Below are 26,442 nucleotides of genomic sequence, written 5' to 3' on the forward strand. Positions count from 1 at the left end.
GTTTTCAATCAGGTTGGAGCCAATCAGAAACTCAGAGTAGTGACAAACAGGAAATCAGAGTGGAGACATCAGCAACAACATAGGTACAAGTATTTGGGTTTAGCAAGCTGAATAGCGCAGCGGGAAGAGCTGCCATCTCTTGCACAGAAGTTGCTGGGTTCGAATGCTGACACATATTACACCTAAACGAGTTTTTATGACATCCCACTCTAAATTCATAGCATGAATATGGATGGAGCTTGTTCTCCTTTACAGGTATAGCAGCTTTCACTTTTCTGGAAATACCTTTTACAAGGTTTTGGAGATGTCTTTTGGGAATTTTTTCCCATTCATCCAGAAGAGCATTTGTGAGGTCAAAAACTGATGTTGGAGGAGAGTCCGGGCTCACAATCTCCAGTCTATTTGATCTCCAAAGGTGTTGGATGGGGTTGAGGTACGGGTTCTGTGCAACTGGTCACATTCTTCTACCCCAAAGAAGTCCCATCAACAATAACTGTATGGATCTTGTATACTGGGCACTGTCATAGGGAACGGAAAAAGGCCTTCACTAAAATGTCTTATACACTGAAGCATTAAGATGATTCATTCAAATTATGGGGCTAAGGCCGACCCCTGAAAAACAAGCTCACAGCCCCGTCCATTAAATTTTACAGTTGGCACAATGCAGTTAGGCTGGCAACGTTCTCCTGGCATTCATCAAACCCAGACTCATCAATCAGACTTCCAGATAGAGATTGGTCACTACATAGAGCATTGTTCTATCTCAGTGTCTCTTCCAACTTGTCTGGTACTCGCTTTACTTGTTTGGATGCAGTCAGATGGCCATATAAATCGTAACGAGACCAGAATGCAGTACACGGACTGGCCGCTGGCCCTCTCGACCCAAGCGTGACAGTTTGATTTATTTTTATGCATCTGTCAAGCTTGGGACGGAAATGTTGTCGACCATGTTGTCTGAATGGATTTATCTGTTGGTACATTAGAGTACTGGTCTTAGGAAGCTTTTTTTTTTACTTGCTCTATGATAGGCTACTTTTCCATGATTGATAGTCTTGTTTTTGGTCAAGCCTATCAGAAGGCTTAGTTCAGGATAAAAATAAGCAAAAACAAACTTTAAGGCTATTAATCAACCATTTGTGGCTTATATACAAATTATGTTACACATGTACAAGAGGTAATTCAAATTCTAGGACCCCTACCCATAAAACTCCCTAAACTGCTTACTAAAACTCCTGTAGTCTTAAACTGAAAGAGCAGCATGCTATGGAGATTTCTGTCCATTTACTGTAGTCTGTAACATCTTAATTTGCTGGATTGGAAGTTGAGGGGCCCCTGTTGTCCATGTTGGAGGCTCCAAATCTTATAGGAAACCATAGAAGTTGCAACTTGGTACTGCCGCATTTATACACTAGCCTAAGGTCATGGAGCCTTATAGGGTTGTTCCTAAAAGATAACTTGCAGAAAGGTGGGGTCCAAGCAGTTTTGATCCCCACAAATCTCAAAAACAAGGCTCTAAAATGCTGCATCTGAATGGAGTACAGGGCTTGGAAAGTTCATGGAGAAGTGGTGAACATGTGTGACCACTTTTGCATTCTGATGGAGCTTTTCAGAGCCCTCTGGATCATTTGGGGTTTCATTGGTCAGACCTCCACCTCTCCGTAAGTTATTACCTATCTTAATGCTTCATTTAAAGAATATCCTTTTAGTTTAGATAACGCCATAAGAACACATTGTCCATATCATACGGACACAACGATTATTTTGCCTGTTTTTGGGATGGATTGAGCTATACTAAGCTAGCTGAATCAGCCACCGAGAGGGAATACTGTGCTTCCTACACAGCTGTGATAAGGACGGACGTGCTTGGGATTATTTGTTTTGGCAGCACTAAAGCTTCTTTGTCTTTTATCTCTAAATACTAAATAATATTATTACGGCGCAGACAGACTGTAAACAAGTGTCCAAGTGCGTTATACTAAAAATAAAATGCTGCTTTGTGCCGGTGACACTAATCTCTTGTTAAAGCGCAATAAACACCGCCGCCACTCATCCACCGGGCAGGCCTGCTCATTGGGTCTGGCAACCTTTCTGTTAGGAGAAAATGAACCACTGATTATAAGTGTATTATTAATAAAATGTGTACACAGTATGGCACTTAAAGGGATTGTCCAGGATTAGAAAAACATGACTGCTTTCTTCATGAAACAGCGCTAAACCTGTCCATGGGTTGTGGCTCATTTTCCATTTGTGTTGTGCTATTACGGATATGCTCCATTGAAGTGAAGGAGTCTGAGTTCAATACTTGACACAACCTGCTGGTAGGAGTGGAGCCATTTTAGAAAGGAAGAAGATATTGTTTCTACAAATCTGGAGAACACCTTTAAATCAATATTGATGAATTGTAAGCTAGAGCGCAAACAAATAATGAATATTACCCAAATGGAAATCCTCTTGAGCTATAACGATATTCTATGCAATGGCATTCCGCTCTGGTTTCTTTTGTTCCACGTCCAGGACAACCTGCCAGCTCAAGACTTTCAGCTGTGGCGGACTACCAGTTGTTGAGCCTTCTTCATGCTTAACATCAATGTTTAACCTTATAGTGCAGAAACTTCCCTCTTAACAGATTTCCCATTGCCAAGGGTGGCCCAATCCCCCAAATAATACTCGTAAGTAACTCTCTTTCTCCTGTCAGTCATTTGCGGAAAGATTCACCATTTCCTATGAACTTTTCTTACAATCACACACAACATTACAGAACACGGTTACGCCCAACACAAGAGATTTGCTCATACAAAGTGACACCAATAAGGACACCAATTTAATGCCTTACAACCATCCCGGATTTTGAGAGGTGTCCCGGGAGGTTGGCGGCATGTCCCATTTTCAACCATATCTACGTCTTTAGCATGGGCACCACTCATGTTTGATACTTGAGGCTCGGTGTCAGAGGCGCGATTACATCACTACATCATGCCTGCTGTGCCGCAACACAGACACAACACATAGCAGAGGTCTGCTTTGCCCTTCATGGGAATGGGGCACGGTTATCTTTATTTTTTCTTAATTTGCCAGTGGAGTTGGGGAGAGGTGCAATGTGGGACATCATACTGTGTTGGGGAGACACCGTGGCAAATTATACTGTGTGGGGGAAGCATATGGGGGCATATTACTATGTGGGCATCAGAGGGAGCATCATACTGTATTACATATTGGGGACACTATAATGACTATGGGGGTCTGAGTGCTTATAGTTGTTCTAGAGAAACTGTTGAGGTTTTATTGTATTTGACGGTTGGGTGCTCTGAGGAAATGGAAAAGTGTGGGTCATCAATGTGTTTTGGTAAAGGGGTAATGTGTGGGCATTAATGTGTATAGGGGCATCTTTGGGATTACGTACAGAGTGGAAATACTTTGGAGCTTCACTAGGACCATAAAGTTCTGTGTGGACACATAAAAAGGACTGACCTGGTTTAGGTGTTATCCAAGAATCCGGAGGCACCAGAGGATAATCCTTAAAATTTATATCTTCATTCCATAATATTAAAAAATCAGAATATTTGGAGGAAAAGACAGTGTTTCAGGCTTTCTCAAGCCTCAAAATACAGCTATATATATTTTGAGGCTTGAGAAAGGTCAAATATAGCTGAAACATTGCTTTGTCTTCCTATAAAGGAAGATCTAACTTTTAAAGGAGTATCCTCTGGTGCCTCGGGATTCTTGGATGTTCTACTGATTTTTTGGGGCCTAGGTGGGAGGCCCTGCCAACCAAGCACAGAATTAATGGTGCATGGGACTTGGACACTGAATTAAGTAAGAGTATGGTTAAAAAATTAGCTGTTGCGCGCGCCACAATGGGTGTTGTTCCCCTTTCCTATACTTCAGAGTTGGGAGATAGGTATGTCCAGCAGGTGGTCACCTGGAAATCTGAAGGGGAAAGCCACTTACAATTCAACATTTAAGGATAATTGTATAACCAGCAGCTTGTCCATTAAATGGGTTGCTCCATCTTGGAAACTCATGGCATATCCGCGTATAAAAAAAATATTTTTCTGGGATTTTATATATATATATATATATATATATATATATATATATATATATATATATATATATATATATATATAAAAATAAGTATATATATATAAATGTATAACAGTATTATAAATGTATATGTATACTGTAGTAACTATTATATATTGTAAGTTATCTACTATATAATTGTCTAAGGGTCACTTCCGTCTTTCTGTCTGTCCCGGATATTCATTGGTCACGGCCTCTGTCTGTCATGGAATCCAAGTCGCTGATTGGTCTCGCCAGCTGCCTGTCATGGCTGCCGCAACCAATCAGCGACAGCCACAGTCCGATTAGTCCCTCCCTACTCCTCTGCAGTCAGTGCCGGGCGGCCACTCCATACTCCCCGCAGTCACCGCTCACACAGGGTTAATGCCAGTGGTAACAGACCGCATTATGCCGCGGGTAACTCACTCCGTTACCGCCGCTAATTAAACCTGTGTGACCAAGTTTTTACTATTGACGCTGCCTACGCAGCGTCAATAGTAAAAAAATCTAATGTTAAAAATAATAATAAAAAAAAAAATCATTATATACTCACCTTCCGCCGGCACGTTTCGGTGGCAAGGATGGTATGCGCGAAGGACCTGCCATGATGTCACGGTCATGTGACCGCGACGTCATCCCAGGCCCTGCGCGAGAAGGACCTGCCATGACGTCACGGTCATGTGACAGCGACGTCATCACAGGCCCTGCGCGCCTGCGCGAGAAGGACCTGCCATGACGTCACGGTCATGTGACCGTGACGTCATGGCAGGTCCTTCTCGCGCAGGCGCGAAGAAGCTGCGGTACCATGGGACAGGCAGGGACAGCGTCAGGAGCGCCAGGAGCAGGTGAGTATTTCATATTCACCTGTCCGCGTTCCCTTCGCCGGGTGCCGCTCCGTCTTCCCGTCCTCTTGCTGTGACGGTGCGGGTCAGAGGGCGCAATGACGTATTAGAGTGCGCGACACCCTCTGCCTGAACAGTCAGTGCGGAGAGACGGGACGCTGAGGAGCAGCGACGAGAGGTGAGTATGTGATCTTTTTTTTTTTTTATTGCAGCAGCAGCAGCAGCATTACATGTGGCACAATGCTGTATGGAGCGTCTATGGAGCCATAACGAACTGCATGGAGCATTATATGGGGCATCTATGGGGCCATAACTGCATGGAGCATTATACTACATGACTGGGCAATATACTACGTGGACATGCATATTCTAGAATACCCGATGCGTTAGAATCGGGCCACAATCTAGTCTACTATATAATTGTATAAGGGTCACTTCCGTCTGTCTGTCTGTGCTTCTGTCTGTCTTTCTGTCTGTCACGGATATTTATTCGTTGCGGCCTCTGTCTGTCATGGAATCCAAGTCGCTGATTGGTCTTGCCAGCTGCCTGTCATGGCTGCCGCGACCAATCAGCGACGGCCACAGTCAGCTTAGTCCATCTCTACTCCCATGTAGTCAGTGCCCGGCGCCCGCTCCATACTCCCCGCAGTCACCGCTCACACAGGGTTAATGCCAGCGGTAACGGACCGCGTTATGCTGCGGGGGTTACTCACTCCGTTACCGCCACTATTAACCCTGTGTGACCAAGTTTTTACTATTGATGCTGCCTATGCAGTGTCAATAGTAAAAACATCTAATGTTAAAAATAATAAAAAAAATAAAAAATCATTATATACTCACCTTCCGCCGCCTTTCCTGCTCCTTGCGACGCTTCGGTGACCGCTCCATGCAAGGCAGGTTCCGGTGGCAAGGATGGTCTGCGAGAAGGACCTGCCATGATGTCACAGTCATGTGACCGCGACGTCATCACAGGTCCTGCGCGCCTGCGCGAGAAGGACCTGCCGTGACGTCACGGTCATGTGACCGCGACACGGTCATGTGACCGCGACGTCATCACAGGTCCTGTGCGCCTGCGCGAGAGGGAGGCGATAGAACTACAAGGGGCCCTCGGAAGGTGAGTATATGTTTATTTTTTATTTTTTAACCTGTGACATACGTGGCTGGGCAATATACTACATCACTGGGCAATATACTACGTGGCTCTGTGCTGTATACTACGTCGTTGTGCAATATACTACGTGGCTCTGTGCTGTATGCTACGTCACTAGGCAATATACTACGTAACTGGGCAATATACTACGTGGCTCTGCTGTATACTACGTCGCTGTGCAATATACTACGTGGTTGGGCAATATACTACGCAGCTGGGCAATATACTATGTGACTGGCCAATATACTACGTGGCTGGGCAATATACTACGTGGCTCTGTGCTGTATACTACTGTTGTCGCAGGTCTTGACCTACTCTCTGATGAGTCCACTGTAGAGATGACGTCACGGCACCGGAAAGACAAGACACAGTACACCAGGGCTGTATCTGAAATATCTCTAGTTTATTTAAGCTTACACACACTTTTTATGCATTCTTGTGTTGGAGGCGGATTCTCCATATATTGGCTAAGCGTCAGAGTGTATTACTCCCTTGCCTCCCTATGGTTTCGCAAACATATTTTTACACAGTACATTATTCGTTATTTTACCAAGGACATTCCCTGCTACAATTAGTTCTTATGAATCAGCGATAACAGCACAATGAAGAATAGTGAATTATGTCTTGTTTTCCTGACCTTTCAGTAACGCTTATACAAAATGGAGGCAAGCAAGATAAAATGGATCCTGCTTTAACAATTTCCCCCATTTTATTCACTATTCTGAATAAGCTGTACTGTTTCCTGGCTGTAGGATTTGTTAGTATATATCATCATCAGCTGTGTGAGTGCAGAATTTCCCAGCGCGTACTACACCAAGGACAGAAAATACAGAGAAAACGGGAACGCAGCTACGTGCCCCCTCCATAACAGAGACACAGCAGAGATAAGCAAATCACAGCATTCCTCAACACAGAAGAAAGCAATAGCGCAGATGTTTGACTCCCCCCTCCCATCAGGTATTTTAGAAATTTCACACAGAAACGGAATACAGCAGTTCTTAATTAACTTAATTAATTTCTACAAAACCTTCATCACACAATTCACGTGCCAGAACACCTTAGAAAAACCAATGATTGAGGATATTTTTCCTGCATTCCTGACAGATTTCTTTCCCCGTCTTTGGGCTAACAATATCAGATTCATCACACAAATTCAAAGTCTTCTTCTTCTTCTACGGAAACTGATTATCTAGCAGGGAGACCCCCTGTCCCAAATTAATTGTTTGCTTTCCCGACACATTATTCTCAGTCACTTTCTCAGTTCCTTCTTGCACCACAAAACATCCAGTTTTTTTGTCATAGTAATAGACAACTTTCCTTTTTTCAACGTGACAAAAACAATCAGAATTCACTTCCTCTGTTGATCCTCAATTTGCTATATATCAACCACTCAACTTGAAGCACCATATTTCACCTTCAACTTCCAACTTCAACTTACAATATTTCTTTCTACTGCAAAACAATATTGTTGCTTTAAAAAAAACACAGATCTCCCAGTACATACATAGATACACTTAAAAACTATTTTGAACACTGTATATGCAATAAGGACAATCGCAACTATATGCAATAAGCTTTGTAAAATCCCAGCTACCCAGCCCCCGATCCCCTTAAACCAATTGGCTGTGTTGAGGAAAGAGAAAGTATCTGACCACCAGCTGTCCGACGGTAGTGTTCCACAACTGAAGATTGTTCGTGGCATTGTTGGCAAGTGTGTCAGAACAATCAGTCCAGGCAAACAGTTCCTCAGGTGACACAGGGATAGCTAGGAAGGGGATACTTGTGGCTGACTTTGGTGAATGTGTACAGATCCAACAGTCTGATAAGGGCTGAGAATTTCTCAACAAGTCATCTATCAATTTTCCTTGATGTTGCACAAACTTATTGTTCAAGGATGTTGGAGAATTCAGACTGTCCCATGCGATTATGCATAATATCATGGAAATCCAAACCGGCCATAACATTATGTTTCCTTTATCGGCTGTCGAGTTCTTTAACTCGCTTGCAGTGTGATGCGTGGATCCAACTAGGTTTTCCTTCGAGCTTGACAGCTGTGGCTGTGGTCAGGAGCAGTTGGTATGGTCCGTCAAATCTTGGTTCCAGGCTCTTCCGGACGTGCCGCTTTATCACTACCCAGTCTCCTGGCTCCAAGGGATGGTATCCAGGAACCTTGTCTGGGTCTGGAAGAGAACTGAAGACAGTTAAATGCACTTTGGCAAGGTGTCCATGTAAGGCCTGCACATAGCTAGTCAAGTCCTGGTACTTGAGCTGCAACTGTTGTGGAAAGAAACATCCAAGATTGGGGCCCCTGCCAAATAGAATCTCATACGGTGACAGTCCTGTCTTCCTGTTTGGGGTATATCTTACTGAAAACAAAGCCAGAGGAAGGCATTCTGTCCATGGTTTACCAGTCTCTGCCATTGCCTTCTGGATTTTAAGCTTAAGAGTTCAATTTAGTCTCTCCACTTTTCCACTGCTCTGTGGATGGTATGGAGTATGCAATGCTTGACTTACCCCCAGTGCTGCCATTACCTCTGACATGATCTCTCCAGTAAAATGGGAACCCCGATCGCTTTCAATGACTTCAGGAACTCCATACCTGCATATGATCTCAGCCATCAGTTTCTTCGCCGTTGTCTTAGCCGTAGCTTTGGCAACTGGGTAGGCTTCTGGCCAACCTGAAAATAAATCAATGCAGACCAACACATACTCATACGTCCCTACCCTAGGCAACTGAATATAATCAATCTGCAGTCTCTGGAATGGGTAAAGGGGCTGGGGAGTGTGTTTGGATGGAGTTTTCACTGTCCTACCCTGATTATGTGTGACACATATCATGCAGCTCTGTACCTGCCTTTCTGCGCAGGTGGAAAGCCTGGGGGCAATCCATTGTTTCTGTAGGGTGTCACACATGGCCGTCTTCGAGTGGTGCACAGTCCCGTGCAGAACCTGTGCCATCATTGGGTACAGTACCTGTGGTAGGCAGACCTTTTTACCCCTCCCCCATAGTCCAGTGACAGTATCAGAGCAAGCCCCTATCTCTTGCCACCTATTTTTCTCCTCCTTACTTGCCTGTTCTTGTAACCGGGCTAAGATGTCTTTTGACACAAGTGGAGATGGTGGGGTGTCTAGGTGATGTACTTTAGAGGCTACAGGAGTGCTTGCTGCTATCTTGGCAGCCTGGTCTGCCAGTGCGTTACCCTTTGCCTGTCCATCAGTGCCTTTGGTATGTGCCTTTACCTTTATGATGCCTGCTTGGGTGGGAAGCTGTAGTGCATTCATAAGTTGCTGGACTGCCTCAGCATGTTTAATGGGGTGGCCATTTGCTGTCAGGAAAGCCCTGACTCTCCAGATAGGCCCATAATCGTGTGCAATGCCAAAAGCATACCTGGAATCAGTGTAGATATTTACAGTCTTACCTTCTGCTAGTTTGCACGCTTCTGTGAGCGCCTTGAGCTCTGCTTCTTGTGCAGACATATGAGCTGGCATTGACTCTGCCTAGATTACCTCATGTTCTGAGACCACAGCATATCCGGTACAGAAGCGTCCTTGGTCATCTTGGTGGCGGGATCCATCTACAAAAAGCTCAAAATCAGCATTAGGTATGGGCACACTAGAGACAGAAGGGAGACCAGCCGTTTCCTGAGACATCAGTTCTAAACAATCATGTGGTTTGGAAACCTGATCTTGTTCCTCTGGATCCATTCTAGAAAGAAAAAGAATGTCCTTTTCCATGTCACCTACCCCTCCCCCATTTGGATACATGGGAACTGGGAGAAGAGTAGCGGGGTTTAGGACAGTGCACCTTTTCAAAGTCACATTAGTAGGCATGAGAATAGCACACTGAAGACGCAGCTGTCTGGCCATGGACAGGTGGCTAGGTTGTACTTGGTTAAGGATACTATGTGAATCATGTGGGGTATGGACCGTCAGTGGGTGATCCAAAACAATCTCTGAAGACTTGTGTAGCAACAGCTGGACAGACAACACAGCCCGAACACAGGAGGGACTTCCTCTTGCCACTGTATCCAGGTGGCCGCTGTAATAAGCAACAGGTCTCTGTTTATCTCCATGAAGCTGAGTCAGCACACCCGTAGCATGTCCTGCATTTTCATGAAGAAAGAGGTTAAAAGGAAGGGCATAATTGGGGATGCCCAAAGCTGAAGAAGAAACAATGCATAATTTCAGAGAGTAAAAACAGTCAAGTGCCTCTGGTGTAAGGCAGAAGGGGACAGATTGCATACGGTCATATAGAGGTTGCATTAAGATGGAGGCAGACCGAATCCATGGACGACAGTAGGAAGTTAGTCCTAGAAACACATGGAGGCCCTGCAAATTCCATGGTGGCTGCATGTCCATGATAGCCTGTTTTCGCTCAGGGGTGAAGTGCTTTTTCCCTGGAGAGAGACAATGTCCTAGAAACACAACAGTACTTAAGCAAAACTGTAATTTTTGTTTGGATACCTTTCATACCTGTTGATGGAGAAAAAAGAGTAAAGAGATTGTGGCCATTTTACACAGAGAACGAGAAGGAGCACACAGCAATAGGTCATCAACATACTGAATGAGAACTACTCCTTTAACATGCCAGCCTTGTGATACTGACAATCTGGGTGCAATGGAACACTGAAAAAGGCATTTGCTAAGTCAATCACTGAAAAACAAATACTGTTAACAGGTATGCGTGCCAACAAGGTGTGTGGGTTAGGAACCAAGGGAGCAAGCAGTTCTGTGTGGCATTGACTGCTCTGAGGTCATGGTCATAATTTACCGGCTCCCCAGGCCTATCCTTCTTCTTTACTGGATACAGGGGAGTGTTGCAAACGGACTGTGTAGGCACAACAACCCCTGATTCCAGCAATGTTTGTAACTGTGCGTCTATTGCAGCCTCCTGAGCATCACTCAAAGGATACTGACGCAATAGGGGTGGTGCTGCCCCTGGTTTCAATTTGACTATTATGGGAGGAACTTTGAGTTTTCCCACATCAGTTTTGCCTTTTGCCCACAGATCAGTGGGGAGTTGATCCAGGGCAGGTGCAGTGGGCGGATCACTTTCTGCAGTACTTGCAGCTGCATCCAGGGCCATAATCCTGCAGAGGGTACTGGGTTTAAGTCGAGGGTTCATAGTCACTGTTCCATCATCATGGTAAGTAATAACCGCCTGTAGTTTCCGTAAAACGTCAGCACCTAGCAAATTACATTGTCCCCTGGGGGCTACCATTAACTGAGTCAGAATGGTCTTCCTACAAATGGAGAGGGGAATGGGTTCTGTCATTCCCAAGGTCTGGGTCGGCGCATTGAAAGGTGTGGCCATGACTAAGTCGGTGGTGTCACGGAAGGGTAATGGACAGTCTGAAAGCGTGATAACTGAGTTGTCAGCTCCTGTGTCAACCTGAAAGTCAGCTGTAGTTCCTCCTGGCAGGCTCACCTGTACTGTACAGTCGGGGGTGGGAGGTAGAGTGACTAGAGGACACAGTTGCAGGCTGCCAGTTATCTATTCATCGGTCTGGGGGGTAGCAGGGGTGGGAACCTTATCTGGGTATGGGTTTGTGCGCCAATCTTTCCTAAAATGTCCTGGTTTCTTACATCCGTAACACAATCTGGGACCCGTAGTGGGTCCTCAACGTCCTCCACCTCTCTGTGAGGGTCCACTCCTCAGAAAGTGAACCTTAGTCTTTTGCTTCTGTGAGTCCAAACTGACTCCATTGCAATCTTAGCAAGATCGCCTGGGGGGCAGGATCTCCAATCTGGTCTACTTGCCATCACCTTCTCTCTCACATACTTATCAATCCCTTGCATATATGCATGACTTAACAAACGTGTCGCAGTTCTATCATCTTCACCATAACCCATATCAGACCACCGTTGTTGCAACCTGTAGAAATAATCAATGGGGAGCTCCTTCGGGTCCTGTATACAGTCTTCTAAATGCACCAATACTTCCTCCTGTCTAATCTTACAGGCTTTTTCTAGTGCCTCAGCAAAGTCAGACCCTGACTTGGCATTGTTAGATTCTCCGTCTTGGGGACCATTTCCCCCTGGGTACATTTTAAATGTCTCAGCTGTCAGTCGGGTGGAAGGTGCTTCCCCCAGGGCTGAACGCACTAACTGTTGCACGTCCTGTCTGGTTGCCTGGTAAATGTGCTGTATCACCCCACACTGTCTGGCAAAAGTCATAGGTCGTTGGTTAATGTCTGGCAGTTAGGCAGTCAAAGACATCTGTTCTGTGGGAGACCATGGCTGATACCTACTAGTAACATAGTAAGTCGGAGGTCCACTGTCAGTTGCACCGTGTGGGTTTTCATGAAGTCATGTCATTTACCTGAATCTAATTCCCCTGAGGGGTGGAAGCCTCCTGCCTTCAAGAACACACTAACCTGCTTCTGGGATTCCTTCCCTTCTGGACTATTCTCTGGACTAATTCTCTAGCACTATGGAACCCTGTACTTAGTTCCCAATTCTATTGCTAGTATACGTGCAGGCTGAAAACTTATCAGACGGACCTTTCCTCCTCACCTAGAGTAGGCTATGTCCTCCTACGATACGTGCAGGCTGAAGACTATCAGACAGACCTTTCCTCCTCACCTAGAGTAGGCTATGTCATCCTGCGTTAGTCCTATACATGCAGGCTGAAAACTACGTGGCTCTGTGCTGTATACTACGTCACTGGGCAATATACTACGTTACTGGGCAATATACTACGTCACTGGGCAATATACTACGTCACTGGGCAATATACTACGTGGCTGGACAATATACTACATGGGCTGGGCAATATGCTACGTGGACATGCATATTCTAGAATACCCGATACGTTAGAAACGGGCCACCATCTAGTATAATATAATCATGTAATACTAATAGTAAAATAACATGTAATCTAAAAATATAATACATTGTAATAATATTAATAAAATATAATATTGTATATTTATTGCATTATAATATATTATATATATAATTGTAGTTTATGTATATTTGTAATATTTATAATATACAGTTTGTATGACATAGATAATAATATAATTATATATATATATAGATTTTATATTGGCTTTTATCATGGCAGATTGAGATATCTGTGTGAGACTGAGGAGGTCGGCGGAGCCTTTCTATATGAAATATGCATTATTAGTAGGTGACGCTGACACTTATAGACATTTCTTATTTCTTTACAGTGACCAGAGATCTCATTACTACAGTGGAATCCCGGCAATAAGAACATAGGGGCGCAGAGCGCTCCATCCTGGATCACGTCAGGCGCTCTTACTGGACCGATATAGAAGGTAATGAGAGTATCTACCCGTGATATTATTTACTATGATATCATCATTGAATTATATGCATGTATCTTTTAATTTACTGCATATAGGTTCAGCATACTATATAATTGGTTACACATACAATCGCATATGGTGTCTCCTATATAGGACCTCATTTACAAAAACAATAAGGCTGTTGCCCCTAGCAACCAATCACATTGCAACTTTCATTTTGCTAAAGCTTGTTGTGAAATGAAAACTGGACTCTGATTGGTTGCTATGGCCCTAATTGACGGTTTTAGGTAAATGAGGCCTTGTTGTGTTGTGCCTTCTGCGGAGCCTGAGGGGATGAGATGTGACTCCAGTGCTCAGCTCCCTCTACACACAGCAGATGACATCTATGTTACATAGCCAGCATTTGTGCCTAACAGCTGCAGCCAGAGCTGAACTCTGACTGCTGCTAATCACTTAGATTCCGCTGCCAATCTCTGATAATGGTTTTTAAATGGATCAGTTGATCATGCATGCTTGGCCCCTAGCGATGAGATTGAGGGGCACTGATGGGCCGCCATTATAGCCAGGGGCCAGCTTCTTAGTATTCCCGTGAAGCTCAGCCTCGGAAGAGCTGTATATTAGACTCTGCTTTTTCCTGCAATATTTTAGTATAAATATATATATATATAATTTACCCAGTTAAAAATAAAGAAATAAAAAAGTAAACGTTTTTGTTATCACCGTGACCTTAAAACTCTGATCTATCAATACATATAATTAAACACCAAAAAGAGGAAAAGAAATCTAAACTCCAAAATTGCATTTTTTTTGGTCACCACTTCCCTAAAAAAATGCAATGAAAAGCTAATTAAAATATTGTACCTACCCCAGACTGATATCAATAAAAAACGTTGGCTAACCATGCAAAAAAAAAAAAAACAAGCTGTCATACAGCTCCGGAAAACGGAAAAATAAAAATGATACCGGTCTCTAAAAAAAGAATAATACTGAATATTGTTAAAAAAATGTTTCATTATTTAAGTAGAAAAAAGTTGATGCAAGTTTGTTATCACTGTAATCGAACTAACCTGAAGAATCATATTTACCACAGAATGAATGCTGAAAAAAGCAATGGCAGAATTTTATTTATTTTTCACCATTTCATTCCACTCTGATTTTTTTTTGCCCGTTTCTCAGTCCAGTGTATGGTGTCATTCAAAACTACAGCATATAACAAGCCCTCGTACTTCTATTTCGAAGGAGAAATAAAAAAGTTATTGCTCTTGAGAAAAAAAAAGGAAGGGAAAAAAATGAAAAGGCAAAATCAAAATATTCCCTGGTCATAAGTGGTGAAAGAACTGGAAACCCCCTTTAAGCTCATATCCATAGCTAAGTTTTGCTACATATTTGTATAAGTGGCATTTTGGGGGCGATAGATTCCTTTTAAAGGGGTTGTCTGACCTTAGGCTATAAGTCTGCAGTCTCTGTATGTGACTACAGATGTGTGAATCCTCGCAGTGTGCGCTATCAGATTCTCCAGCTTCAGGAGCGGGCAGTCATGTGACTGCAGTTATACAATTTGCATACTTACGGACACATTCCAACTAGACGTGTCTCAATCACCTGTATTGAGCGAGGCCGCGCACGTCTAGTCGGCATGTGACCACATGTATGCAAATCGTCTACTTGCAGTCTTGCGTCCGACAGCTGCCGGCCCCGGCGAATCCTGACAGTGTGCACACTGCGTGCTGTGAGGATTCACAAGTCTGCAGTCACATAGATTGACTGCAGACTTGGACACCTAGCCTGGACAATCTCTTTAAGGTCATCATAACGTTTATCCATTCACTATTTTTTGCCACTTTTTGTATTTTCTGCCGCTTGCTCCTTTTGTTCCAGTCCTTCTGTTCACCTCATATGTACCCATTTTGCACAGACAGCGTGACAGTCGTCTCGTCGAGGATCCATACGGATTTCTTCCCTCCTATGACATTCTTGACTGCGATAAGTGTTATTTGATACTTTCGATCAGATGAAAGTATTGAAAAGTCAATTGTGCTTTTAGAGAGAAACACTTGAAAAATGGTTTCAAGATACTGCATTGACCAAACTATTGAAGTATTGGATTCCAGAGTCGCTGCGGTGGAGCACGTAACACTTAACCACCGCTCTCCCTCAGCAGAGGTTGTCGATCATCCGGAGCAGGAATCCTCCAATCGACTGATAGCAGAATAGTGAGAGGCGCTGAGCGTGACACACTGTAACGACAGCTCAGACGCTGCTAGGTTTCAAATTCTTAACCAAGTAGCAAGTTTTCTCTGTGTATGATGTGAAAATAAATCTCCGGCCTTAAGTAAATGTGTACGTTACGAGGCCCCATAAGGGATGTCTTCTGGGTTGGACGCCTTCCAAGCTAAGGCAAAATCCATCTCGTGTTACCCAAGACGTAGCCGTCGCTCGTTACAGAACCACAGTATGTGATTGCCTTTTTTTTTCCGTTTCCACGATGTCTTCCAGCATTTTCTCGGATTGTAGATGTAGCAGAGCTGAGCTGGTAAGTCACACATTAGGCCTCATTCAGACGGCAGTTTTCGCACACGTGTCCTGTCCGCCATGGGTCACGCACGCACCTATCATAGTGCATGGGGCTGTTCACAAGTCCGGGTTTATCGCGGAGCGCATCATGTCCGTTTTTGATCAGAGTCTTTGGGTCCGTGGAAATCAAGGATGTCATCCATGTGCGATGAATGAGCTTTTTATTTTTAGTGGTGGTTCTCACGGCCCCCATCCATCAGCCACAGAATACTGACCCGGCCTATAAATCTCTCTAGTAACATAAAATTTGCAAATTTTTACCTATTTATTTATTTTGACATGCGGAAAAATCGCTGATGTTAAAACGGAAACGAGGACCGAAAATCCGATCCGCCTCATTGATAAATTTTAATTTACGAAAAAAATCCCTGATTTCGGATTGAAGCCTCACACTACCTTCATTACATTTTTGTTTTGTTTTGGGTTTTTTTGCAACTTTTTTATGCAAATAAATTGCTGCTTTTTACAGTATCGGCAAAAGCTCTAAAATGTCAGAACTCTCATGTACATGATTGTTTTATATTTTACTGACTGCAGCGTTTTTTAATTCTGCAGGATCAATTCCTTCGGTGATTTTTGCAAAGTTTTTTCACCTTTGGAAAGTAATGAGAAAGTGCAAGAGATCATCCAACTAATCGCGGCAAACAAATGCAGCAAAAGCGCTGAAAAACGGGTATTTTTGCTGCCAGAAGAGCAGTTTTTTTTAGGAAAAAAGGCTGCAAAAATGAAAGGTGTGAACATAGCCAACCTATCCTATGAAGAAGCACAATTTGTGACCCTAACTTAAAGGGTTCACAAACTATTAGTATACCCCTCTATGTGGGATTCGACAAGTAGTGAGTTAAAAGGGACTGTCCGAGAGTTGAAAAACATGGCTTTTTCTCCAAAAAATGTAAGGTAATAGTGACCTGGCAGTATCACTCACCCAGGTCAGTAAATTTATGGCCATAACAAACTATCACCGTTTTTTTTTCCATATATATTTACTTGGTTAAAAAAGAAAATTAGAACTTAAAAAAAAAATGCTGTATGTGTCTCTACTTTCTTAGATTTGATTTTTTATTTTTGTTGGTAAATTTTTGGATAATTGATACATTGATTGCTTTTAATTGCAGGGGTACAGCAATTTGGGGTTTTCAAATTTTTTTTTTGCTTTTATGTCGTTTATTGTATGGATTAATTACATTCATAGAACAGACTTTTACACACATCATGATACCAAATACATCTAATATTATTTTATTTTTTATTTTATTTTATTTTTTCAATTTTAGATCGGGAGAAAAAGTTGGAAATTCAAACTTTTAGATGTATTTTTTTTAAGGTTTCTTTTTACAATTTAATTTAGATTTTTCATCCCCTATAGGGAGCTTGAACCTGTGATTGTTTGATCTTGTATACTATATACGTCCCAATGTTTTCTCACAATATGTCTGGTATATAATGGGCCCCATTTCCTTCAGGTGAATAGTAGTGCAGGTTGCGTCGTCTCCTCTTGATGCTAAATGTGTGATCCACTGAAGTGAGCATGCACGTACTCGCTGGGAATTAAGAGCCTTGTTGAGATGTATCCAGCCTGACAAGACCTGGCAGCTCCGTTGGCACAGAAGGGGTGGTTTGATTAAGCCCCGTAGCCGTAGAAGTACCAGAAAGGGTCTCTGCAGACCTCGCCCGTGCGTGGCTTCCATTCTTTGATGCTCTGTAAAGAATTTGACCCGGCACATAGCTTTATCCTGCAAATGAATTGCACAAAAGACAACTGTTTGGTCTGTGTTTATAGAGAGGCAGTGGGAAGCTTGTCCGCTGTGTAGGAATTAGGTCAGCACAAAAGACAAGGAATGTCACAAATGAGCATTCTTCTCCACTTCTTAACGGACTGGAGGGTCCCATTAACCTTACGGTGGGATGTGGGAAAATAAAGCAAAGGAAGAATGTGGATAATGACCATTGTCACAAACAGCAGCGAGCATGGAGAAAGCCCATTGTAGCTGACAGTAGGGAACCTGAGTAATGCCTACTGACAACAAGAAGGAATATGGGTACTACATAATGTCACTGACAGCAAGGAACCTGGGTACTGCCCATTGTCACTGACAGCAAGGAACCTGGGTACTGCACATTGTCACTGACAGCAAGGAACCTGGGTACTGCCCATTGTCACTGACAAAAAGGAACCTGGGTACTGCCCATTGTAACTGACAAAAAGGAACCTGGGTACTGCCCATTGTTACTTACAACAAGGAATTTGGGTACGCCCATTGTCACAGACAACAAGAAACCTGTGTACTGCTTATTGCCACTGATAAGCAGGGATCTTGTATACTTCCCATTGTTGCTGACAGCAAGGAACCTGGGTACTGCCCATTGTTACTGACAGCAAGAATATGGGTACTGCCAAATGTCACTAACACCAAGAAACCTGGGTACTATCCATTGTCATTGACAACAAGTAACTTGATTAATGCACACTGAGCGCAAGGAACCTGTGTACTGCCATTGTCCCTGAAAACAAGAATATGCTGTTGTTGCCAGTAATCACTGACAGAAATGTTCATGACACGAGTAATCTCCAGTGTCTCCAACAGCAAGCAACATGGGTACTGCCGATTGTCAATGACGAGATGATCAAGTATCATACATGGTTAAAAATGATGATTGTTTTTTTATGCAGAAGCAGCGCCACCTCAGTCTTCAAGCATTCTCTGGTATCACACTTCAACCTATTCACTTGAATAAGGATTAACTTCAGTACGAGACCAAGCCAATGAACAGAGATGTGTCCATTTCTAGAGAAAAAATACAGATCTCTTGTTTTTCATTCTGGGTAACTTAAAATATCAGTCCAACCAGGGGTAATATTGTACCCCAGACAACATTAGTGGCTGCCCCCCTCATGGTTCTGATAAGCTACAGCCTTACACTTTCATGCCATTACTCAGTGGTGGTGGGCCTGTCTGGTCATGGCCTTTCACTCACCGGCTTATTGCCCAAATGGTCATTCCAGTATGGGCCCTAAGAATCACCCCCTTTGGGTGTCCCAAAGAACCCCGACCTAATAAAGAGGAGGCTTGCTGTATTTATCTGGACTGGTTTGTCTGAGACTTGGACTATATCTACTAAAGCTTCACCATGGTTGGTAGCGTGGTCCTCACCTATTGATATTCTGCACATAATGTGTGTAATCTCTGTTATTTACAGAGGTGAACTGCACCTTTTTCTACTATGGAGAATTTCCTCTAAAACATTTCTAGATTTATGGAAAGTACAAGGAGTTCTTCTCCTCAGAGGGATGCTCCACAGACCGGTCCGGTGCCCAGACGCTCCTTTATTGCTGGGGCTATGGATGTTTCTTGGATTTATAGTTCTCATGTTCAGTTCAGTGTCAGGTCATGTCAAAATACAGTAAGTGATGAGTTTCCCAGTTGTCTTGGCACCAATTTCTCGACAATGAAAAGCAAAAAGTGAAGTTCGGCCATAGACGCAGCACATTAAAAATATAAAGTCTATGTTAATAAGTTTTACAGCGCTGTTTTTTGTAAAAGATTATATAAGCTGGTGAGCAGGTCTGGGCCAGGACATTCCAATCATTTCTGGGCCAGTGTACAGCAGAGTAACTTGTGTGCAGGTTCAGTTGGAAAATTGTTATTTATTTATTTTTTTGCACATTTTTTCTTGCGCACTATACAGACTATTTTTTGTGACTATGTATTCTTTGCATGGTGGAGTGCAACTAGAACCTAGGATTGACTGACAGTTCAGCCATCCAGTCAGGGCGGAGTCGTGCCTGAGCTTCCTCCATTTGTCTCCTATTGGAGTATTTACCTAGCTATTTAGCCGGCTCTCTGCCTTCATTTACAACCAGTTGTAGCTTAGCTCAAGTGATGTACACTTGCTCTTTACTTTGTGTTCCTGTGTTTGATCTTTATTGCCAGATCTTGGACCTTGCCTTGCCCTTTTGCCTTGATCCGCTACCTTCCTGCAATTTTGACCTCGGACTGTGACCTGACTACACCTTTTGCCCTTTCCCCTTTGTTTATAACGAGCCCTCTTGGTATCTGACTCTGGACTTCTTGACCACCCAGCCTTATCGCTTGCCCGTGAGTAGTGACTAGCGTCACGCTTATGTTGCCCTGTTTATAGCTGCCTGCTGAATGAGTTAACTGAAAATCTGTCAGTCAGTTCACTATGATGGGGAGTCTGTGACTCTTTTATCCATTCTCTTCTCAGCTCCTCTCAGCTGATTTATGATCACAGACCACATTAAAGTTGAATATGTGGAGAAATAAAGAGCCCGTTAGAGCCATATTTTTAATGACATCCAATTGCAAAAATTATGTCTAGCCCAAAATACATGAATTTAAGTACAGAAAAAAGTTTGTCCCCACTTTAAATAATTGAAAAAGTTGCATAATTTTCCTATTATTCAATGGTGGTTGTCCCATATTAGAAAAACATGGCAACATTCTTCCAAAAACGGAGCCTAGACTGCAATATAAAACACAACCCACAGAGAAGTATGGCGCTGTTTCTAAAAAGATATTCTAAAAAAAAAATTCATCCTAGATAAACCTTTTTTAAGGCTTGTTTAAATAAAACTAGAAAATTCCCTTAAAGATGCACTTCCATCAACATTTTTATTCTCTTAATATATTGCAGTCATCATATTACGGTATATATCACTGTGCACTATTGCTCACTTTCCTTTCTGCCCAGATAATTCTTCTCTTTTCCATTAGGTCTATGACGTCACGTGATTAAAAACAGACGAGCTGAATCCTTCTAAGCTCTATGTAGAAACAGGAGATCAATTTTCCCTGCATGGGTCATCACTGAAAAAGTCGATGGCAGAGGGAGGAGCAGTGGCATTTAAGTGGTTGGATGAGGTATCCCCTCTGTCACCAATCCGTTGATCTCAGGTTCAAGTCCCTGAGATTGGGAGCTAACAAAAAAAGGAAATATCAGATAAAAAATGTTTTAATGTATTTTAGAAAATGTAAAAGTTCATATTACTGTCATTTTCCGAAGACTTAATAAAAAAAATCTTAAAAACAAAAAAATAAATTTATTTGCCACATGGGTAACTGTCAGAACTAATAAAATACTTATCCGATGCGGTGTATGCCCCAAAGAAAAAAGTGAGACCGACTGAATTACTGCTTTTAGGTAATTTTTGTCTTAAAGGGGTTGTCTGATCCAAATCGATTAACTCTGCAGTCACTCTGTGTGACTACAGACTTATGATTTGCCAGTTTCTGACCCGATACCGGAGGGTATGTATGAGTTATACTGTACATGCTTTAGGCCAGTAGTCTCATGAATCCCAAATGATACCATAAAAACATTCAGCTTGTCCAGGAAAAAAAAAACATCATACAACTCAAAAGCCATAAGAATTACTCACATCTCACAATATGGCGACACAAGACAATTTTTTTTAACAATGTAAAACAACTTATAGAAATTTGGTATTACTGAACATAATTTTAAGGCTGCGTAGAACTAAGTTATCTGGTCATTTTACTGAAGAATAAAAATTAACCTTCTTCCCAAAAATAAATAAATAAAATGGTGAAATTGGGATTTTCTTTACTATTTCACCCGATTGAGAATTTTTCTCCCATTTTTTTCATGATAAAATGAATGGTGCCATTTAAAACTACAACTTGTCGCGCAATAACAAGCCGCCATATGGACATGTCAATGGAAAAAATGAAAAATAATAATAATAAAAAAGGAAGAAGAGAAGGAAAAGATACAAAAATAAATGAAACGCAAAGAGAAGGAAAATACAAAAAAGGAAAACAAAAGAAACACAAAGAGAAGGAAAATACAAAAAAGGAAAACAAAAGAAACACAAAGAGAAATAAATACAAAAGAGAAAGAAACAAAAGAAACAGAAAAAGATGGAAAATTCAAAAGAGGAAAAACAAAAGAAGCACGAAGATAAGGAAATACAAAAGAGAAAAAAAACAAAAGAAACAGAAACAAAAGGAAAATACAAAAGAGAAGAAACACAAAGAGAAGGAAAAGAGAAAAAGCAAAAGAAACACAAAGAAAAGGTGTAAATGCAAAAGAGAGAAAAAAAACAAAAGAAACACAAAGAGGAGGAAAATACAAAAGTGAAAAAACAAAAGAAACACAAAGAGAAGAAATACAGAAAAGAAAATAACAAAGGAAACACAAAGAGAAGGAAAAGACAAAAGAGGAAAAACAAAAGAAACACAAAGAGAAGGAAAATACAAAATAGAAAAACAAAAGACATAAAGAGAAGGAAAATACAAAAGAGAAAAAGCAAAAGACATAAAGAGAAGGAAAATACAAAAGAGAAAAAACAAAAGACATGAAGAGAAGGAAAATACAAAAGAGAAGAAACACAAAGAGAAGGAAAAGAGAAAACGCAAAAGAAACACAAAGAAAAGGTAAATGCAAAAGAGAAAAAACAAACAAAAGAAACACAAAGAGGAGGAAAATACAAAAGAGAAAAAGCAAAGGACATAAAAAGAAGGAAAATACAAAAGAGAGAAAACAAAAGAAACACAAACAGAAGGAAAATACAAAAGAGAAAAATTAAACTTCTGAGTCTTCAAGGGTTTCTAAAAGTAATATTTTACTTAAAAATTCCATGAAGATATGGCCTCCAGGCTGTGGCAAAAATACATCTCCCAGCATGCCATGATTTCCACTGGTTATTAGGACATGCTGGTAGTCGTAGCTTCAGAGCAATGGTGGACTCACAGGTTGGAGACACTTCCTTAAAGGCATGGGATATATTCGACGACAGTAATGATTAGTCTGAGATCAGTGCTCTACAAGATGATGAGCATTTGCTGTTCTCTACTCCTCCCGTACACGTGAATTACTGCGTTCTACATTTTCTAACTTGTGTCCCTCCGGCCGTAAGATCCTATGGAAAATGCAATGACGCATTGACTCTGAACATCCCAGAGTATAAAGACTCCATAGAAATGTATTCGAGATCTGGAGAGACACGTCATAGAGGCTACTTGTAACACAAGTCCCTTCCCTCCGTGCTGGGTCCGATGAGACGGCTGCTCGCTGGAAGGTGTTGTTATGACAAGCTTAACCAAACAGTAAGCAGCCATGTCAGTAGCAGAACATATATCCGCATCCATTTTTCCTACGCACGCCCACCGCATTCCTGACCTGTACAGTTCTCACAACTCGAATTTCCAGCGAGTTTTCTGGAGGGAATACGAAGCTCGAAAGAAAGGCCAAAAGAAAGTTTTACTGTGTGTCCAGAACTGAGTTTCTATTGATTTTTGGACTTACTTTATTAGGAGTTTAATGGGATTTCTCGCATAATCTGTTTTCTTTTCTTTACTCTCGGGTCTAATATTAATATGAAGCACATTATTCTTGCTGTAAAGGATATATAGGGTATCGGTGCCTCCATTGTTTAGTTTCCAGTGCTTAAAGCGTACCTGTCGTTTCAAGTGACTTTTCGTGTGTGTACATGAGGAGTAACACAATTTTTAGCCATTAATTGATTCGTTTTCCTCTCTGCAGGCTCTGAGCCGGTGGGTGGAAACTAACTGCTATAATCTCCCATACCCAACACACACAGACATGGGGGATTCCTGCTCTCCTGTCACTGTGTAGTAATATGTTCAGAAATCACAGCCTCAGCCTGAAGGATATTATGCAGCAGTGCTAAGCAGTGTAGCTGTGAATCCAGAAGTGTGGGCGAGATAAACACTTACTAGAGAGGAGCGGCATCTTCTGTATGTATCTCTCTGCTTCTCTCACACACTTGCTCCGCCACCTCCCCGGTCTATAGACTTCAGGTGTGATCTGATTTCTCGATGAGCCGGCAATCCCTCCTGTGCACAAGACAAATAATAGCTGTTTTTCAAAGTAAATGATGACTTCAGGACCCAGGGGGAGGAGAAGAGGCTCGTAATTGGAGAAATAAGTAGATTTATTTGATAAAGATGTAGTACAAAGTTTCCTATATTAATTTACAGTAATGACATTCATTAAAACGACAGCGACCATTTCAGGTTTTTTTATCCAACTCATGCCAGTGGTTACTGAAAACTTCCAGTACTCAGGACAAGACTTGTTGTCGGCTGTGGCTGTGAATATTAGAAGGTGTCTTTATTTTATAGTTGTCATTTAGTGTTTCGCCAGATTAAATTAAAAACCTAACTCTACATACTTCTATTATTGAAGCACGGAAGATTGATTATTTAGCTCCATGAGAAAAATAAAGTCCAACAAGCATCTCTGCTGAGGCTACAAGTAAAGGAGTTCTCTGCTCGCACTGTTTGTATTGGGCACTCTGCTGGTGCTGATATATTGGGCACTCTGCTGGTGCTGATATATTGGGCACTCTGCTGGCGCTGATATATTGGGCACCCTGCTGGCACTGATATATTGGGCACCCTGCTGGCGCTGATATATTGGGCACCCTGCTGGCACTGATATATTGGGCACCCTGCTGGCGCTGATATATTGGGCACCCTGCTGGCGCTGATATATTGGGCACTCTGCTGGCACTGTATATTTTGGGCACTCTGCTGACACTGTTTATATTGGGCACTCTTCTGGCGCTGTTTATATTGGGCACTCTTCTAGCACTGTTGGTATCGGGCACTCAGCTGGTACTGTTTATATTGGGCACTCTTCTGGCGCTGTTTATATTGGGCACTCTTCTAGCACTGTTGGTATCGGGCACTCTGCTGGAACTGTTTATATTGGGCACTCTGCTGACACTGTTTATATTGGGCACTCTGCTGGCACTGTATATTTTGGGCACTCTGCTGGCACTGTTTATATTGGGCACTCTTCTGGCGCTGTTTATATTGGGCACTCTTCTAGCACTGTTGGTATCGGGCACTCTGCTGGCACTGTTTATATTGGGCACTCTGCTGGCACTGTTTATATTGGGCACTCTGCTGGCACTGTTTATATTGGGCACTCTTCTAGCACTGTTGATATTGGGCACTCTGCTGGCACTGTTTATATTGGGCACTCTTCTGGCGCTGTTTATATTGGGCACTCTTCTAGCACTGTTGGTATTGGGCACTCTGCTGGCACTGTTGATATCGAGCTCTCTGCTGGCACTGCTTATATTGGGCACTCTGTTGGCACTGTTTATATTGGGCACTCTTCTAGCACTGTTGATATCGAGCTCTCTGCTGGCACTGCTTATATTTGGCTCTGTTTATATTGAGCACTCTTCTAGCACTGTTGATATCGAGCTCTCTGCTGGCACTGTTTATATTGGGCACTCTGCTGGCACTGTTTATATTGGGCACTCTGCTGGCACTGATATATTGGGCACTCTGCTGGCACTGTTTATATTGGGCACTCTTCCAGCACTGTTGATATCGGGCACTCTGCTGGCACTGTTTATGTTGGGCACTCTTCTAGCACTGTTTATATCGGGCACTCTGCTGGCACTGTTTAAATTGGGCACTCTGCTGGCACTGTTGGTATCGGGCACTCTGCTGGAACTGTTTATATTGGGCACTCTGCTGGCACTGTTTATATTGGGCACTCTTCTGGCGCTGTTTATATTGGGCACTCTTCTAGCACTGTTGGTATCGGGCACTCTGCTGGCACTGTTGATATCGAGCTCTCTGCTGGCACTGTTTATATTGGGCACTCTGTTGGCACTGTTTATATTGGGCACTCTGCTGGCACTGATTATATTGGGCACTCTGTTGGCACTGTTTATATTGGGCACTCTGCTGGCACTGTTTATATTGGGCACTCTTCTAGCACTGTTGATATCGAGCTCTCTGCTGGCACTGTTTATATTGGGCACTCTGCTGGCACTGTTTATATTGGGCACTCTGCTGGTACTGATATATTGGGCACTCTGCTGGCACTGTTTATATTGGGCACTCTTCCAGCACTGTTTATATTGGGCACTCTGCTGGCACTGTTTATATTGGGCACTCTGCTGGCACTGTTGGTATCGGGCACTCTGCTGGAACTGTTTATATTGGGCACTCTGCTGGCACTGTTTATATTGGGCACTCTTCTAGCACTGTTGATATCGGGCACTCTGCTGGCACTGTTTATGTTAGGCACTCTTCTAGCACTGTTTATATCGGGCACTCTGCTGGCACTGTTTATATTGGGCACTCTGCTGGCACTGTTTATATTGGGCACTGCTGGCACTGTTTATATTGAGCACTCTGTTGGCACTGTTTATATTGGGCACTCTTCTAGCACTGTTTATATTGGGCACTTTTCCAGCACTGTTTATATTGGGCACTCTGCTGGCACTGATATATTGGGCACTCTGCTGGCACTGATATATCGGGCACTCTGCTGGCACTGATATATTGGGCACTCTCCTGGCACTGTTTATATTGGGCACTGCTGGCACTGTTTATATTGGGCACTCTGTTGGCACTGTTTATATTGGGCACTCTTCTAGCACTGTTGGTATCGGGCACTCTGCTGGCACTGTTGATATCGAGCTCTCTGCTGGCACTGTTTATATTGGGCACTCTGCTGGCACTGTTTATATTGGGCACTCTTCTAGCACTGTTGATATCGA

At 42.7% G+C, this 26,442-nt stretch overlaps 1 protein-coding gene across 2 annotated transcripts in view; it reads left to right on the forward strand.

Moving 5' to 3' along the window:
- KLHL29 (kelch like family member 29) overlaps positions 1-26,442 on the forward strand; it is an 878,960-nt gene that overhangs the window by 155,904 nt on the left and 696,614 nt on the right. For both annotated transcript variants that reach the window (XM_077291500.1, XM_077291501.1), the window contains exon 2: positions 13,233-13,340. The gene's annotated coding sequence lies outside the window, so the exon portion shown is untranslated. The remainder of the gene's footprint in view (positions 1-13,232; positions 13,341-26,442) is intronic.

The sequence above is a fragment of the Ranitomeya variabilis genome, chromosome 2 (assembly GCF_051348905.1).
Source record: "Ranitomeya variabilis isolate aRanVar5 chromosome 2, aRanVar5.hap1, whole genome shotgun sequence".
In the NCBI taxonomy this organism is placed as follows: Eukaryota; Metazoa; Chordata; class Amphibia; order Anura; family Dendrobatidae; genus Ranitomeya; species Ranitomeya variabilis.